The sequence below is a fragment of the Ornithodoros turicata genome, chromosome 7, assembly GCF_037126465.1.
Source record: "Ornithodoros turicata isolate Travis chromosome 7, ASM3712646v1, whole genome shotgun sequence".
Lineage (NCBI taxonomy): Eukaryota > Metazoa > Arthropoda > Arachnida > Ixodida > Argasidae > Ornithodoros > Ornithodoros turicata.
The window spans coordinates 30,887,981-30,905,270 of record NC_088207.1 but is presented as its reverse complement, the minus strand read 5'-3'; the positions used below and the strand labels follow the sequence as shown (position 1 = coordinate 30,905,270).

The 17,290-nt window shown below is 47.5% G+C and overlaps 1 long non-coding RNA gene across 1 annotated transcript in view; it reads left to right on the top strand.

Moving 5' to 3' along the window:
* Positions 1-16,157, top strand: part of LOC135400796 (uncharacterized) — a 46,874-nt gene extending 30,717 nt beyond the window's left edge. Inside the window, exon 3 of the long non-coding RNA XR_010424648.1 lies at positions 16,081-16,157. This is a non-coding gene — a long non-coding RNA (uncharacterized LOC135400796). The remainder of the gene's footprint in view (positions 1-16,080) is intronic.
* Positions 16,158-17,290: the final 1,133 nt, after the last annotated feature.

Below are 17,290 nucleotides of genomic sequence, written 5' to 3'. Positions count from 1 at the left end.
CTGAATTATTCGTCTAGGCGTGTTCTTCTTCTTTTTTTTTTTTGTAAAAGTAAAATTAGACCAAGTAGAGCATACTTTCCTGCGTTCATCACTTTCGTGCCTGCGGTGCATATGCCAGAAATTCCAGGGTATCTCGAACGTTAATTTGTACCATAGTGCATTCGAATGTTTATTAAATATATTCTGAACAGAATAGCAAATCGCTTTTATCTACTTGTACACTTCAGAAATAGCCTGAACAAACTGGTAAATCCATGCGTATTCTGTCCAATTCATCCCGGGCGTGCTCGGTTTGATTGAAGTCCGGGCCCTGGCGTGGTCGGATAATCATCTCACCAAACTAATCTTACACGACATGCGCTTTGTGGCATGGATGGAACGTTGTCTTGCATGTACATGCATGATGCCTCTTCGAAGTAATGTCACAGTGCTCGCACCTATACACCGTTGTCCAGAATTTGAGGATTGCCTTCAAAGGAACAAAGGAGGAAAAAACCCTGGAAAGGGTTGTGCAGGAAAAAAAGGTACGGGTGTCTCGAAACGTTTGAGGGTGTTTAGGGAAAGTGTGGATAAATCAGTGCGCTACACCGCCCCTACCAAACTTCACTGTTAGAACGATGCACACTGAAAGTCAGGACTCCCTGGCGATCTCCAGGTCCAAGTACACCTGGTGGACTGCCAGATCGCGGGACCATGTTGCTCTGAAGAAGTTGGTGATTTTTGGTCCTTTTGAACTGGTCCTTTTTTATCTGCCACGCCGCATCGCGACGGTGGGCGTTCCGGGGGGGGGGGGAGGAAAAGGCTTGTGAGTAGCTGTACTGCCACAGCAATTCGTATCATGTAAGATCCTGCATGATTTGCTAACGTCGTCTGTCGTTCACGAAGCACCACCCTTCGAAGGATCCTCTTGTCACGTTTTGTCAACTTCGGAAGTTTCCCGGGCCGCTTTTCCACCATTTCCGAGCCAGCCCTCTTACATTTACAAATCACTTCGTCCTCGGTTGACCTAGGAATTTGTAACGCTCTCGAAAATTGACGCACGGACTGGTTCGTACGGTGTGTCGCCCGGTGACCATCCCACGCTGGAAGTCTGTTAATTACGCTGGTCGAGGCATTCCGTCCTTACAACATTCGTGGAACGTCGTGGGAGGCGTATAGGTTCACTTATCAGGCAATGAATCACGTGTGCAGAGCGGAAGGTCCAGTCAAACTGTTGCTAATAATCAAGATCATAGGTGTCGTGGTGCACTTGCTAGGAGAGCATCCATTCAGCATTCAATTGTTGCTGTTTTGGAAGGACAGTGTATAGTCCCGTCCGAAGGTCTCCGGCCTGCGTATGTATTCGTACACATCTGTTAGTTACTCAGTCTGACCCAAAATACGCCTTGTTATAACCTGGAAATAAGTCTTCTTGCTTGTGAGAAACGACGAACATAACAAAGGAAGACGCACAGACGATGTCGCACAACGACATCGTCGCTTCCCACAAGCTATGTACCTACCAATCTGCCCAGTATTTGTTGTTGTCATATAGCCTTCTATTTGACTAATTCTATTTCCAACTCTTACTTTTACTCTTACACTTGTATACACTTCTTACAGAATGAGGCTTACACGAATATGTCTCCCACTTCCTTTCTGTTACAATTACCAAAACACACACGTTAACACAAAGAAACACGAAAACACACGTGCAACCTCAATACCAATCCCAAATGACACGACAACGTTCAGTTCAGTCTTCTTTGCGTGACGTTCGCCTACCGACGCAGAAACATGCAGGGTCGAGAGAAGTGAGTGATACAAGAAGAGATCAGGATACACATAATGATGGTGACTTTCTGCGGCAGTGGTTCCCTCACTGTGTTGATAGACCGGGCAGCCATAATCGCATTATTTGATTATTTTGCGTAAGGCGGGCGGATTTGGAAAGGACGACTCGGGACTAATCCCTAGAGATCCTCTTGCCATGACGGCAAAACCGCCCTCTAGAGGTGCGCCGGTTATTCACCAGCGGGCATCTCTATCGTGCATACTTCCGTATACGCGTATGTTCTCTTTGCACGCCATCAATATTTTAGCATATTGACGATCAGCTTATTCCGATGCTCAGCGAATTTTTCTAGCACCTTGCTATTCCGGTAAGACTTGTGCGTATCTTGAGTACGAACTCGAAATACAGTATGTTAAATATTTTTTTCTGGTATTTTGGTACTCTACTGAGTACTTTTTGCGACGAGTACTTCTAAAGTATCCAAAATACTTTTTTTCAGTATTTGCTACTCAGTACTCAAAATACTTTCACTCCTCGTCAAGCCGTATCCAGCACACTTCACCGCCATGTACAGATTTCCAGCTCACTGGAACTTATCTCCCTTTTCTCTTTATTTATTTATTTTTTTAATTCGCGCATCTGTCATTTATTCTCCTGTGCGGTCCCACGATGGACCTTGCTTGTCAATAGCCCGACCCCTTCGTTATCCGTACCCGGACAGCAAGTACGGGAACCAATCTACCAGGACCTAGGTCATTCTGATTCACTTATCCAGAAAAGTGTCAATGTCCTGTGTCGCTGGCTTTTGACCTATGCCAAAGACATTTACAAAAAGGCAAAAACATGTACGCGAGCCCAACTTTCTGAGGCATTACCGGCCTTCTTTGAATAGCAGGGTGACGCAGCGGGTGCCGTGGCTGTGACCAAAACTTCTGTCACACGCGTGCCTACTAATTTCAGGCAGCTCACTACTCATGCATTTTTGAAGTAACTTTAACTTGCTTCCTTTTCTGGAGCTATAAAGAGACCTTCCAAATTATTCGGATTTCCCCGGAGGTTTGCTTGGTTCGGTTATCCGGAAATTCGTTATTTGGACGAAAAAGGACGACTCCCAATGTGTCCGGATAATCGAGACATGACCGCATTCCATTAGGTACAAGATAGTCCCAGTATTGGGCTGATCTTTCCTCCTTATTCTTTTCTTCTTTGTTCTAATAAATGTATCCCCCCCCCCCCAGCATTTATTTTCTTGCTCACCAAAGCAATAAACACGCGCCAGAGGTTGAAAGACCCGAGCTGACATACAAGAGGGATTACGAAGTTCTGGGTCAGAACATATCACCAGACTTCACCAAACATTAATGGACACCGAAACCTAGCAAATAAAATATATGCTTTAGTATGGTAGTTGAAGTTTGTTCCTTTCATTATCACGGTCGCGTTCAGAATATGCGTTTCACTTACTGCTAATACTAAAGCACTTTAAAGAGTATCTAGGTACTTCTTAGAGCATTTAGTACTCTACTCAAATTACTTTCAGTTTTGAGTAGTTTGTACTGTATTCCAAATACTTTTTACGTGTACTAGTTAGTATCTTATTTTAAATACTTTTGAGCAGTATTTTTTACATGTCTGCTTCCACCAGCGGCATGGCCGAGTGGGTTGAGGCGTCTCGCTCGTTGTTGTCGTGCTGACTGGGAGGTGGTTGGTTCGAATCCTGCCACCGGTTGTGCTGTGTGAGGTTTTCCCTGGGTTTTCCGAAGACTTTCCAGACGAATATCGGCACAGTTTCCCTGGAAGTCGGTCCAGGACGCATACTAACCCCCCTGTCCCCGACTCCTTCCTGCTGTCCTCTCTCCACCTGTCCTCATCTGTACGCCGCTCATAGCCACAGTTTAAAAAAAAACATGTCTGCTTCCGGTCAGTCGTTCTCTTCCCCCAAATTAAGGCGGCTTTTTTTTTTCCTTTTCATTCATCGTCACTTCTTTTATTTGTTGTTGGTGTTGTCTTCCCTCCGTGAAGGGCCAATCCGACCACGTTTATTCATTTAATGCGCAGTCATTATCTCATCAGTGAAGCAGTCATTGCCTCACAATATTTCAGCAGCCTTGAATGGTTACATTACAAAAATCTTTACGACCGAGGACGTTTCTTGAGCTCCGTTGAGAACCGGTTCATTAACGTCTTCTATTGCTTTCCTTCTTTCCTTTTTTTTTTTTTTTTTGTACGTGCATCCTCAGGCTATGACACTTATGTTATCGTATGATTCATATTTCGCTTGCTCATTTATCTATAATTACGCATGACTATCTAGCTCATGTCACTGTTAGCTACAGCTGACCCGGGTCTTTCTGGGGGGCGTGCCCTTGCAGAGCATCACGTGCCGCCTTTCGGACGCCTCATTGTTGTATTTCTTTTTCTTCCTTCATAAAAGATGAAATGAATTAATATGCCTCAGGTCCCAAGGGGGGGGGGGATGACAGAATCGGCTCGCCGTTGTTGGCCACACAGAAGTGCGCGTCGTCACGACTATAGCAAAAAAAGAAAACAAAAACGGAAAGGGTGGATATGTGTAGAGGGTGCGTGAGTCCGTCGGGGAGTGTACAGTGCTAAAGGGGTCGTTGGGCAAGACCCGCCTCCTGCAGAAAGAAAACAAGGTTTCTTGCTTTAGCGGAACGTTCGGCATGAGAACCACCGGGGAGGAGGATGTCCGCCTGTGTGCAGCAGCTGGAGTCAGGTTCCAAATTTATCTAGTAGCTATGCAGCCAGCCAATTAGGAATTCCAAGTTGACACACTCGAAAAGAGTACTTCACTGCGTAACACGCTCCTAGGGCACCATCATCCCAAATGACATCGCTCTCTCCCCTCATTTGTTGAGAACGTGAGGCCGCCGCCTTTTGTGACCCTCAATGCAGTTATGTTAGTTGTCACAAAAAGGGGTCGCGCATTCCGCAATTCAGGAGTGATAACGGTATCGTTCTGTGCAACGATTGGCCCTCAGCATGTCATTTGGTGAAGTCCTGTTACTACGAACTGAACGTTCTGTTCTGAACTACCAAAACTCGCCACCTCGTGCGTATTCTCCAAGAAACGGGCCTCGTACAAAGACCCCTCTAGTGCGCCTCTCATCCACAGGGCACTACTGTCTCACCAGTACCGTTCACCCTGCCGATACCTTGAACCCTTCAACTCGCTTCTTCTTCCCTCCCCCCCTTTTTTTTTTGTGGCTATAGTCGTGACGATGCCCACTCGTGTGCGGCCAACTACGGCAAGCAGTTCCACCCCCACCACCCCCGCCATCTGTTCTAGCCCACAGATGATCTTAGACCCCCTAGAACAGCCTAGAACTCCTAGGAGAACCTAGGATACGGACGTCGACTGTGCTGTCTGGATATTTTCTCTGAGTTTTCCTCAGACGCTGTAAGACAAATGTCGGCACAGTTCCTTGTCTAGTCTGCCCAGGACGCACGGTCCCCCCTTGCGATAGTCGTGACATTGCACACCTGAGCGTACGGCAAGCAGTTCCGTCACCACCGCCATCTGTTCTTCAACGTTACAAGGTTATGGTCGTTGACTATATTTAAACGAACTTGGAGGATCTCGTGTGTTTGAATAAAACAGTTTTCTGTCTTATATAGAGGAACCCGGTCTAGCTTGTTCTGAGCACACCGCCAGGTGACAAAAGGAGACTAAAGCTTCAGCCGAAAGCGTAGATCGGCAACTCTGTGATTATTTTGCCAACAACAACAACATATACATGAAATAACAACGAACAAAACAATAGCCCCTTAATTTTGCCAATTACACTAAATAGAGTAGGTTTCACGTCAATTTAGAACGTGCGCTTGAACTGGTTTGAAACGCAGATATTCATGGCAGAAATCGCTAGCCGTTCTCACCGGAAATTCCCACCTAACTTTAGCGCAGCTGACATTCTGTCAGTTCATGTGCTTATTCCGTTCATTTGAGACGTCATTTAGTGACATCCTCGCTTCCTTGACTTCCAATCACTAATTTCGTTCAATTTCGTTCGTCGGCTGCTAGTGAAAAAGTAAACTGTCTATATGTTTTTCCCGCACCCTTTGCGGGTCACAAAACAGCAGGATACATATCCTTAGGGTGCGTTGCGATGTGGGAGCCCGAATCTAACCGCACAGTTTCCCGTGCGTCGTGACGTAAATGGAGCATACCCTCTGCTACATGTGTTGACACTTCTCCAACGCCGAATTCGCGCTAGTGCAGGTAAAACTCATCCGTGTATTTACGGGAGTTTTTAGGCTCTCTTACATATAGGAGAATACTTGGGGCGCCATTCTTTTCCTTCAATTTGAAAGGGACGCAGTACAATTTTGTGCGAAAGTTGGTGAGTTTTAGTATATCGTACGCAAAGGCGACCGCGTACATTATACTAGAACTCACTATTCACAATGGCTTGCGTACGAGCGACGTTGATTTTGATAAAACGACGATAAAACCTGAGACACGGAACAGAAAAACACGACACGTTCCTTTTTCTTCTCTCTCTCTCTCTCTCTCTTTTTTTCTGTTCTGTGTCTCAGGCTTTATCGTCGTTCTTACAATCTACCAGCTCGCCTGCACCCTTACACTTCTACCATTGATTTTGATGTTGATGAAGAAAAAATACTAGGGAGAGGTTGAATTCGTCACACGACAAATTCGACTACTCCCATAAGCAGACCCCCCCCCCCCTCCTCCCGCCTAAAAAAAAAGGTGAAAAGAAATGCAAAATACAAAATACGAGCGATGTTGCGTTTCTGACTACGATTCCCGCCGAAACAAGTACGCGACCTAATATCTGACTATAATCCTAGATAATAGAAGTTTTAGTGCATCGTACGCTACCGCCTTTGCGTACGTAATGGATAGCGTGGTGGTTCTGCGCAATGCGCAAAGCTCTCTTTAGGTTCTACACGTGCGCAGACCCACCATATCCCTTACGTACGCAAAGACGATAGCATACGAAAATTCACTAATAATTCGTGGAGCTACATCGCGAGACAACTATGATTATGGGCGGCGCCACACAAATCGGTCTGTAGATTAATTTTGCCCACCTGAGGATACTTTAACGTCCGCAAAAATCTCAGCACACGACAGACGGCGTGTCCGGACAACTTGTACCCTGTCACCAAGTTGCTCACAGAATCTTGTAGAACTGCAAAATAAACCTCAGAATCAACGAAATTCTCCCTTTTTTTCTTAAAAACAAACAAACATCAGAAAAGAAAACCCCGACGTTACTTTTCCGAATGTGGAAAAGTAAGAGAGGAGCAACTCTCACGGGAAACCCTGCAGATTGAAGGTACGAGTTCTGGCTTCTCTGCTAATCTCGGAAGGGTATTGAAAGTAAAGAGTAGAAAGGGTGTAGAACTAAAAAAAGAAAAAAAAAATGCTCCGTAGTTACTTTTCTTCCCCATTAGATAATGATCACCTCGGAACGCTCGCGACTAGCAGCGAACCTCACTGTTTACTGCCACTATTTTTAAAATCCTCGTATATTTACTTCAGTAGTGATGAGTCGTCAAAAGGCGCCAATGTATGAAAACGACGCAATGAAGCGAACCCGTTCTGCTTTCTCCGAAGTCATTATCGTTTCGCGCAGCAACAGTTCGGCCAGCAGTGCACATGTGCGGGCCTATATCCAGACCTCTGAGATCCAAAAGCCCCCTCGGGGTTCGCAAAGTACGCTGCACCCAGACCGTAAATAAACACACGCTCCCGAAATAAGAAAACTCTCGCGTGAAGTTTTGAGCCGATCTGACGCGTTGCTCCAGTTGTTATGGGCACCGCGGGCGATTTATCGCGGAAAATGCTTCGTCAGAAAATGGCAGCTGTAAAAGACGTCGTGTACATTTCCCGTTGTACTTTCCAGTGAGCTAATGGTCGTAGAAGAGGGCATCATCGAACCTTGCGCCAAATAAGGTGCCGGTACTTTAGAAGGGTCGCGGAAAAAGCTTCACCGGGCTACTCAAACTAAATTACGCGGGGACCGTAATCAAGATAAAATGAATAAAAATAGTGTTAGGGAGGTAAAACTGTACATCGGAGGACGTTAATATTCGATAAAAATTCGTATTAGGAAGTTGTCATTTGATTCATTCCTTTGGCGACAAATTATGAAAATTAATTATTGTGCTGTCTTCTTGAGGGGGCACTAAAGTACAAAGATTTCTCCTCGCAGAATGGAGGCTGCCGTTACGTTGACAGCGATACAAAAGGAACGTGACTCGTCCGTTTCCTCGTTTGTGATTTGTGATCGATAGAAAAAAACGCGATTTACTCTTTCCCTTTTTTCTCCTTCTCAAAAAGGACAGCGATGCGGAGCGGCCTGTCCACGGTGTAAGCTATACTATATATATATATATATATATATATATATATATATATATACACACAACTGTGTTTCACCTGAAGTGATAAAAAATTACTGGCGACGTACTCGCCGGACGATTGTGGGCCTTTCTGCGATTACCTTCTGGAAACTTTTCCGCCAATGAGGAAGGCTTTGGACAATTTTTAATTGTGGAAAATTTATTTTTGTCAATTCAGCTTTGAAAATTGCAATGTGAACCTTACTTTTTTTACAGAAATATGAAGTCCTCCACGGATAACCGCAGACCTAACAAAAACTATGCGCAGTATTCCAACAGAAATAGTCGAAAAAAATTAGTAACCATTACGCTTTAGCCCCGCCTGCTTGATTTTCGCAAAGAAGCGCGCGCGATATGTGCGTCTAGAGGAGGAAGTGTCCCCGCCTTCATTTGTTTTGGCTTCTTTGTGTAAAGACAGTTCTTTTGTTTTCTTTGTGATAAGACGGTTGTCACCAGCATCAAGGTCAAACAAAGGTAAAACAACAGGCAGGCACACTTCATCAATGTTCCACGGTGACAGCGCCACCTGTGGAGGCCGCTGTGCAAGCCAGCAAGTACATATACAAGTGAAAAATAGCCGAGGCTCTATGGCTGCACGTGGATAATACGTTTACTAGTTGATCGTGCACTCCCAGCCGCGGACGGCCGTTTCGTCCTACTTGGGACTCTTCGGCGCGGCGCAGCGAATGACACGATCTTCGGTCGGCACCAACCGTGTGTCTCGGCGAGACATCAATGTCCCACGGTAACAGCGCCACCTGTGGAGGCCGCTGTGCAAGCCAGCAAGTACATATACAAGTGAAAAATAGCCAAGGCTCTATGGCTGCACGTGGATAATATGTTTACTTGTTGATCGTGCACTCCCAGCCGCGGACGGCCGTTTCGTCCTACTTGGGGCTCATAGGCGCGGTGCAGCGAATGACACGATCTTGGGTCGGCGCCAACAGTGTGTCTCGGCGAGACATCAATGTTCCACGGTAACAGCGCCACCTGTGGAGGCCGCTGTGCAAGCCAGCAAGTACATATACAAGTGAAAAATAGCCGAGGCTCTATGGCTGCACGTGGATAATATGTTTACTTGTTGATCGTGCACTCCCAGCCGCGGACGGCCGTTTCGTCCTACTTGGGGCTCATAGGCGCGGTGCAGCGAATGACACGATCTTGGGTCGGCGCCAACAGTGTGTCTCGGCGAGACATCAATGTTCCACGGTAACAGCGCCACCTGTGGAGGCCGCTGTGCAAGCCAGCAAGTACATATACAAGTGAAAAATAGCCGAGGCTCTATGGCTGCACGTGGATAATATGTTTACTTGTTGATCGTGCACTCCCAGCCGCGGACGGCCGTTTCGTCCTACTTGGGGCTCATAGGCGCGGTGCAGCGAATGACACGATCTTGGGTCGGCGCCAACAGTGTGTCTCGGCGAGACATCAATGTTCCACGGTAACAGCGCCACCTGTGGAGGCCGCTGTGCAAGCCAGCAAGTACATATACAAGTGAAAAATAGCCGAGGCTCTATGGCTGCACGTGGATAATATGTTTACTTGTTGATCGTGCACTCCCAGCCGCGGACGGCCGTTTCGTCCTACTTGGGGCTCATAGGCGCGGTGCAGCGAATGACACGATCTTGGGTCGGCGCCAACAGTGTGTCTAGGCGAGACATCAATGTTCCACGGTAACAGCGCCATCTGTGGCGGCCGCTGTGCAAGCCAGCAAGTACATATACAAGTGAAAAATAGACGAAGCTCTATGGCTGCACGTGGATAATATGTTTACTAGTTGATCGTGCACCCCCAGCCGCGGACGGCCGTTTGGTCCTACTTGGGACTCATCGGTGCGGCGCAGGAAATGACACGATCTTGGGTTGGCGCCAATTGTGTGTCTCGGCGAGACATCAATGTTCCGCGGAAACAGCGCCATCTGTGGCGGCCGCTGTGCAAGCCAGCAAGTACATATACAAGTGAAAAATAGCCGAAGCTCTATGGCTGCACGTGGTTAAAATCTTTACTAGTTGATCGTGCACTCCCACTCGCGGACGGCCGTTTCGTCCTACTTGGGACTCATCGGCGCGGCGCAGTGAATGACAGGATCTTGGGTTGGCGCCAATTGTGTGTCTCGGCGAGACATCAATGTCCCACGGTGACAGCGCCACCTGTGGAGGCCGCTGTGCAAGCCAGCAAGTACATATACAAGTGAAAAATAGCCGAGGCTCTATGGCTGCACGTGTATAATATGTTTACTAGTTGATCGTGCACTCCCAGCCGCGGACGGCCGTTTCGTCCTACTTGGGGCTCATAGGCGCGGTGCAGCGAATGACACGATCTTGGGTCGGCGCCAACAGTGTGTCTCGGCGAGACATCAATGTTCCACGGTAACAGCGCCATCTGTGGCGGCCGCTGTGCAAGCCAGCAAGTACATATACAAGTGAAAAATAGACGAAGCTCTATGGCTGCACGTGGATAATATGTTTACTAGTTGATCGTGCACCCCCAGCCGCGGACGGCCGTTTGGTCCTACTTGGGACTCATCGGTGCGGCGCAGGGAATGACAGGATCTTGGGTTGGCGCCAATTGTGTGTCTCGGCGAGACATCAATGTTCCGCGGAAACAGCGCCATCTGTGGCGGCTGCTGTGCAAGCCAGCAAGTACATATACAAGTGAAAAATAGCCGAAGCTCTATGGCTGCACGTGGTTAAAATCTTTACTAGTTGATCGTGCACTCCCACTCGCGGACGGCCGTTTCGTCCTACTTGGGACTCATCGGCGCGGCGCAGTGAATGACACGATCTTGGGTGGGCACCAACAGTGTGTCTCGGCGAGACATCAATGTCCCACGGTGACAGCGCCATCTGTGGCGGCCGCTGTGCAAGCCAGCAAGTACATGTACAAGTGAAAAATAGACGAAGCTCTATGGCTGCACGTGGATAATATGTTTACTAGTTGATCTGCACCCCCCAGCCGCGGACGGCCGTTTGGTCCTACTTGGGACTCATCGGTGCGGCGCAGGGAATGACAGGATCTTGGGTTGGCGCCAATTGTGTGTCTCGGCGAGACATCAATGTTCCGCGGAAACAGCGCCATCTGTGGCGGCTGCTGTGCAAGCCAGCAAGTACATATACAAGTGAAAAATAGCCGAAGCTCTATGGCTGCACGTGGTTAAAATCTTTACTACAGTCGACCCCCGTTTATCCGGACTGTGCCGTTCACGGCGAAATCGTCCGGATACCGGAGCATCCGGATAAATGAAACGACCGAATAGAAACGTCCTACAGAGCAAGGTTTAATTAAAACACAGAAATCTCGTCAATGACAGCTGTTACATAGTAGTGTAGGCACTCGATTCCTGCAAACTTTTGCATAGAGTGCACAGAGTTGAGCCACGCTGTTGCGCTGCTCGAAGAATGTCAGTGCGGTCGCAAAGTGTCAATGTCGGGGCCTTGTTTCTCACTGGCGTCATCGGCACCGTCTTGCTGCCCATCATCGGAGGCAACAGCAGCAATCACACCGTCATCATCCTTATCAACGTCAAGGTAGTCAGAAACCGCAGCATCATTTACGGCAGTCGCAGCCTCTGCACCAGGGATCGCAGCTCAGCTAGGGTAATGTCTTCATCGGCCAACGGCCCGTAACCAGCAGGCCCTCGGGTTGGAGTTCTCCCCTCTAGAACCGGACAGTTGCTCGAGATATTTCCAAATGACTGGACTGGTCAACGTGACCCAACGCACACAAATAGATAAGGGGGTCATCGTGCACGGTTGTCTCCCCTACGGAGGAATGTAGGTCCCTGACGTGTGACGGGAATAACCCCAAAACAGCGAAAAGGGTGACGAAGCGGGGTCAGCGTCTCCTCTTACTCAAGGTAGTCCGGATAACTGAAGCTGGATTACAAGAATTTCCGACTTTCGTTCCCTGGAATTCTTGTCCGAGTCCGGAAGCTGAAGTCCGGATAAACGAGAACAAAATACATGAAGGAAAATCCGTTCCCGTGCCTTTTGTCCGGATACCGCGGGATCCGGTTAAATGAAGTCCGGATAAACGGGGGTCGACTGTAGTTGATCGTGCACTCCCACTCGCGGACGGCCGTTTGGTCCTACTTGGGACTCATCGGCGCGGCGCAGGGAATGACAGGATCTTGGGTTGGCGCCAATTGTGTGTCTCGGCGAGACATCAATGTTCCGCGGAAACAGCGCCATCTGTGGCGGCCGCTGTGCAAGCCAGCAAGTACATATACAAGTGAAAAATAGCCTAAGCTCTATGGCTGCACGTGGTTAAAATCTTTACTAGTTGATCGTGCACTCCCACTCGCGGACGGCCGTTTCCTCCTACTTGGGACTCATCGGTGCGGCGCAGTGAATGACACGATCTTGGGTCGGCACCAACAGTGTGTCTCGGCGAGACATCAATGTCCCACGGTGACAGCGCCACCTGTGGAGGCCGCTGTGTAAGCCAGCAAGTACATATACAAGTGAAAAATAGCCGAGGCTCTATGGCTGCACTTGGATAATATGTTTACTAGTTGATCGTGCACTCCCAGCCGCGGACGCCCGTTTCGTCCAACTTGGGACTCGTCGGCGCGGCGCAGCGAATGACACGATATTGGGTCGGCAACAACAGTGTGTATCGGCGAGACTTCAATGTTCCACGGTGACAGCCGAGACACACTGTTCTTGCCGACCCAAGATCGTGTCATTCCCTGCGCCGCGCCGATGAGTCCCAAGTTGGAAGAAACGGCCGTCCGCGGCTGGGAGTGCACGATCAACTAGTAAACATATTATCCACGTGCAGCCACAGAGCTCTGGCTATTTTTCACTTGTATGTGTACTTACTGGCTTGCACTGCGGTCTCCACAGGTGGCGCTGTCAACGTGGAACATTGATGTCTTGCCGAGACACACTGTTGGTGCCGACACAAGATCGTGTCATTCCCTGCGCCGTGCCTATGAGTCTCAAGTAGGACGAAACGGCCGTCCGTGGCTGGCAGCGCACGATCAACGAGTAAACATATTATCCACGTGCAGCGAAACAGCTCCGGCTATGTTTCACTTGTCTATATATGGTTTGCCCATCCCTGCCCCTGGTTTGCCAATCCGGAACGATGCACAGCTACCCAGGGCCGACGAGCCGCAAACACGGCGAAACACGTGTCCTCTGGTGCTGTCGCATCGTTCAATGAGTATCTGTTTCTCTACGTGCAGCCATAGAAGCCATCTTAACTGTAAGTTTGAATTTCAAACACGTCTAGCATCATTTACCTATTTTTTTTATGGCTTTTCCCCCCTCTTTATATATATATATATATATATATATATACATATATCTTACACCGTGGGCCTGTCATTGGTCTCTTCAAACGATTCGGCCAATCATTGCGGGAGATTGCTTGAGGAGATCAAGCACAAGCCGTTTCATATTGCCCCGCTTCTTGCGAAGAAGGAAAGAAGGAAAACTCAAATTGTGACGTCATGTCATTCACCCAATAGGAAGGCACCCGCCTTCTTTCTTTCTTTTTGAGGTTGTATTTGGCGCGTCCGATGCAGAGCAGTCGACAGGTCGCCTTATTCCCAAGCCGTAGCAGACGATTCTCGGCAGCCTATATAACTGATCGGTTGATCTTACGTCACAACACTTCAGCAGCAGCTAGGAGAGTTTGGCACCGCTTCTTCGTGTGCTGTTCCGAGTGCAATGGGGTAGGGTGACGCCGCTGTGATCTAGTTGTTATTGTTGATGATGTTGTTGTTTGGCACCACTGCGTGCGTTCTTTTCCATACCACACGGTACAGAAACAATAATATACGTTCAAAGGACCTTCCACATGTTTATAGAAATTTCTCGGGGCCAAAATTTTATTCGAGCTATAACATAATTAAACGGGTCGGTTTCCTACTTGGTTATGCGCATGCGCGTGGCACTTACGACCTTACAGGGGCCGAGGCAGGTTCTGTGCACATTCAGGAGGTGGCGCTTTCCACAACCCGATTGATACCGATTTACACGTCACCCTCGCATTTGTAGGAGGACGATGCGGACCGAGGAGAGTGATGACAGTGATGAGGCCGGCGCAGCTCCAAGACCGGTTTCGTGGTTGAGTTCGTGTACACAGGATCTGTGTTTCGAGCGCGATGGGGTAGTGCTCTGAAAAGCCACAAGACAATATTAGTGGAACGATGAGTTCTGACAGTCGCGCACGATGTCAACACTCATTTCTTCAGGAAATAAAGTTGCGTCTGGAAAACTCGCAGCGTTCATTGGTGAGCATAACAGGAGCATTTCACAACCTGCACTCTAAAAGCAGAAACTTCACACACTCAAAACCAAGTGCAATTCGGAATATAAAGAAATAAGAAGGCGAAGCTCTTTGGCTGCACACAAGGTATGAGTTTCTCACTCGAATGGACAGCTGTTTCGGCACCGAAGGCCCAATAAGGCCGAAACGGCTGCCACGTACGCCTTTTTTTCTTTTTTTTACACTTGTGCCGTTACGTTAATTGTCACAAGGGGGTGTCTTATCGGTTAATTGTCACAAAGAGGCGTACGTCCCGCGCTTTCCGCGAGCTGTGGGTGTGATAATAGGTTGAATAAAGTTAAAAATTTGGGGGTTTGGTACAGCTCCCGTCAAAGTTAATAATAACGCTGGAAAAAATTCTGTCTCATTTCCGAGCGTGATAACCACCACCCAGGGGGCACAGGGGTAATGTTAAGTGAACAAAAGCCTTGCGTTAAACTAACAGAATAATTTTGTTCAATTCAGACTTCCTCATGGTCCCAAGGGTTACTGTAATGGCGCTCGGGAACGAGACCAAATTTTTTCCAGTGTTATTATTAACTTTGACGGGAGCTGTACATTTAAATCGCTAAGAGCCCCACTGAAGGGAAGCACAGTGCACAAGCGAAAGACACATCACTGACTGGACTGACAAACCAAGAACTTTATTTTCAACAACATGCCGCTCTTATATAATTCTCCCATTTCCTTCCCCCCCAGCCTTCTTCCCGGATTGCGCCGTTCCCTGCTAGTTACCATGTGTCACTTCTGTCATTTTTGTTTCCATTCTGATCATTTTGATATGAACCTCTCATTCTTATCTGACAAATAAATTGACGGATCGCTCACGCACCTACCTCCGGCTTTCTTTATCTGCACCGTTTCCTGGAACAACAGAGAACTTACTACGGTACCAATACTTTTACTCCCTTCAAATCCGGCGCACAACCCACGCACCCCCCTCAGATGCTCTATCAAGTTACCGTAATGATTGTTACAACGCCTTCTATGTTCACCGAGCCTAAGATTTAAACATCGTGAAGTTTGACCAATATACTCTTTCCCAAATTTTAGTGGTATGCTCTAAGCACCATAACCTTACAGTCTACAAACGTCATTTCATGACATTCCGCCTGATTTTCTCTTTTTGCTTTATTCATTACCGTCCCTTAATCCAGTTCCCTTTGTAAAAAACACATCTACTTGATACTTCTTCACGAACTTTTTTAACCTGTCGCTTTCTGGCTGTACCCATAATCACCTCCACCCTGTCTATTTTTTTTGTCTGGTCCTTTGTTTTGTGTTTCCGTATCTTGTCTGTTGACCTATTAGCCCTATCCCTGATCATTCCCCGCGGATATACCGCCTTGTGCAGTCTTCTAATTTGCCTTTCACAACGTTTTCATGCCTTGCTGGCATGACCTATAACTACAGGACTAATAATTACACTTTGTGCCACACAGATTTTAACCGTTTTGGAAACGCGTGATTCCTAATGCAGGGGGTTTTACGGTCTTTATTTGTACTCCCAGAACACTCCTCCCTCGTGTTTGTGGATACTAAGACCCAAAAATTGTATATCCCGTCCTCCTCCTTTTCTGCTGTATACTCTAACCCTTCGCCCAACTCCATAAACGTCTTTTCTATTACCACAGTGTCCACTTCTTCCTCGACTTCCTCATCTCATCGTCACTCATGTAGTTGTTCCTCCTCGACAGCACCAAAACCTCGTCCACCTTCCACCTCATCATCATCCAAGGTATGTATGTGTGTGTATATATGTATCCTCCTCGACACAAATCAAATAGTGGACAACAGATCGAATTCTTTTCTCGGCCTTTATCTTCATTCTATAAAACTGGAGCTACAAATGCAGCCCCCCCTCCCCCGCTTCTCGACGTACAGTTGCAATAACTGCATAAACTTATCCAACGTAACAACCCACCTGATTTTGGAAACTCATTATCCCGTATTTTTCTGTGGCTTCTTCAACACACTGAAAAATTTGCTTACTCGGCAAGATATAATAAAGGTCTACATCATCCAGCGACTAAATAAATAAACAAATAAATAAAACGTTACTTGTTTCCTTTCTGCACTTCCTATATACTCGTCGAAACGCAACCATGTCACCAGTATTCCTGATCTCAGAGGATACTTAGAATTCAGAGAGTGCTTAGCCAATACTTAGCCAGTGGTCGTGTTGCGACTTGTCTTTTCTTTCTGCCCTGCACTGGGGCGTTTAGCGATTTTAAGGAGTGATAACGCCATCATTCTGCGCCGTTCATTGGTTTATTGGTCATTCAATGGTTTGCCTTCAGCGTGTTGTGTAGTGAAGTTCTGCGTTTAGAGTACGGAGTAAACCTGACAGAGCTAACATTTCCGAGTTGAATGTTAAGTGATTGAGATAGAAATGCTACGAAAAGGTTCATCATACAAACGTACACCATCATGCGCTATTTCTGACAGTCAGATTACACTTACATGGTTAGAAGATATTATGGTGGTGGTGATGGTGACGGTGAAAGGACTCGCCGTTGTCGGTCTCACAGACATGGGCAATGTCACGACTGACGCCTTGGGGAATGTGCGTCCTGGGCCGACTTCTAAGGGAACTGTACCTACATATGTGTGTGGTGGTGGTGGTGGTGAAGACCGGCTTGCCGTCATTGGCCTCACTTATGTCGGCAGCGTCACGGCTGTAGCCAGGAGATGAGATGATGTGATAACAAATGAAGGAATGATGACGGCCGAAAGTTAAGATTTAGGGTAATCACTGCCAGAAGTGGTGACAAGTCCGAGCAGTGTACTCATAGTCTTCGAGCGAGGCCAGATTCCCGGAGAAAGCAGACGAGGCTGCGAACT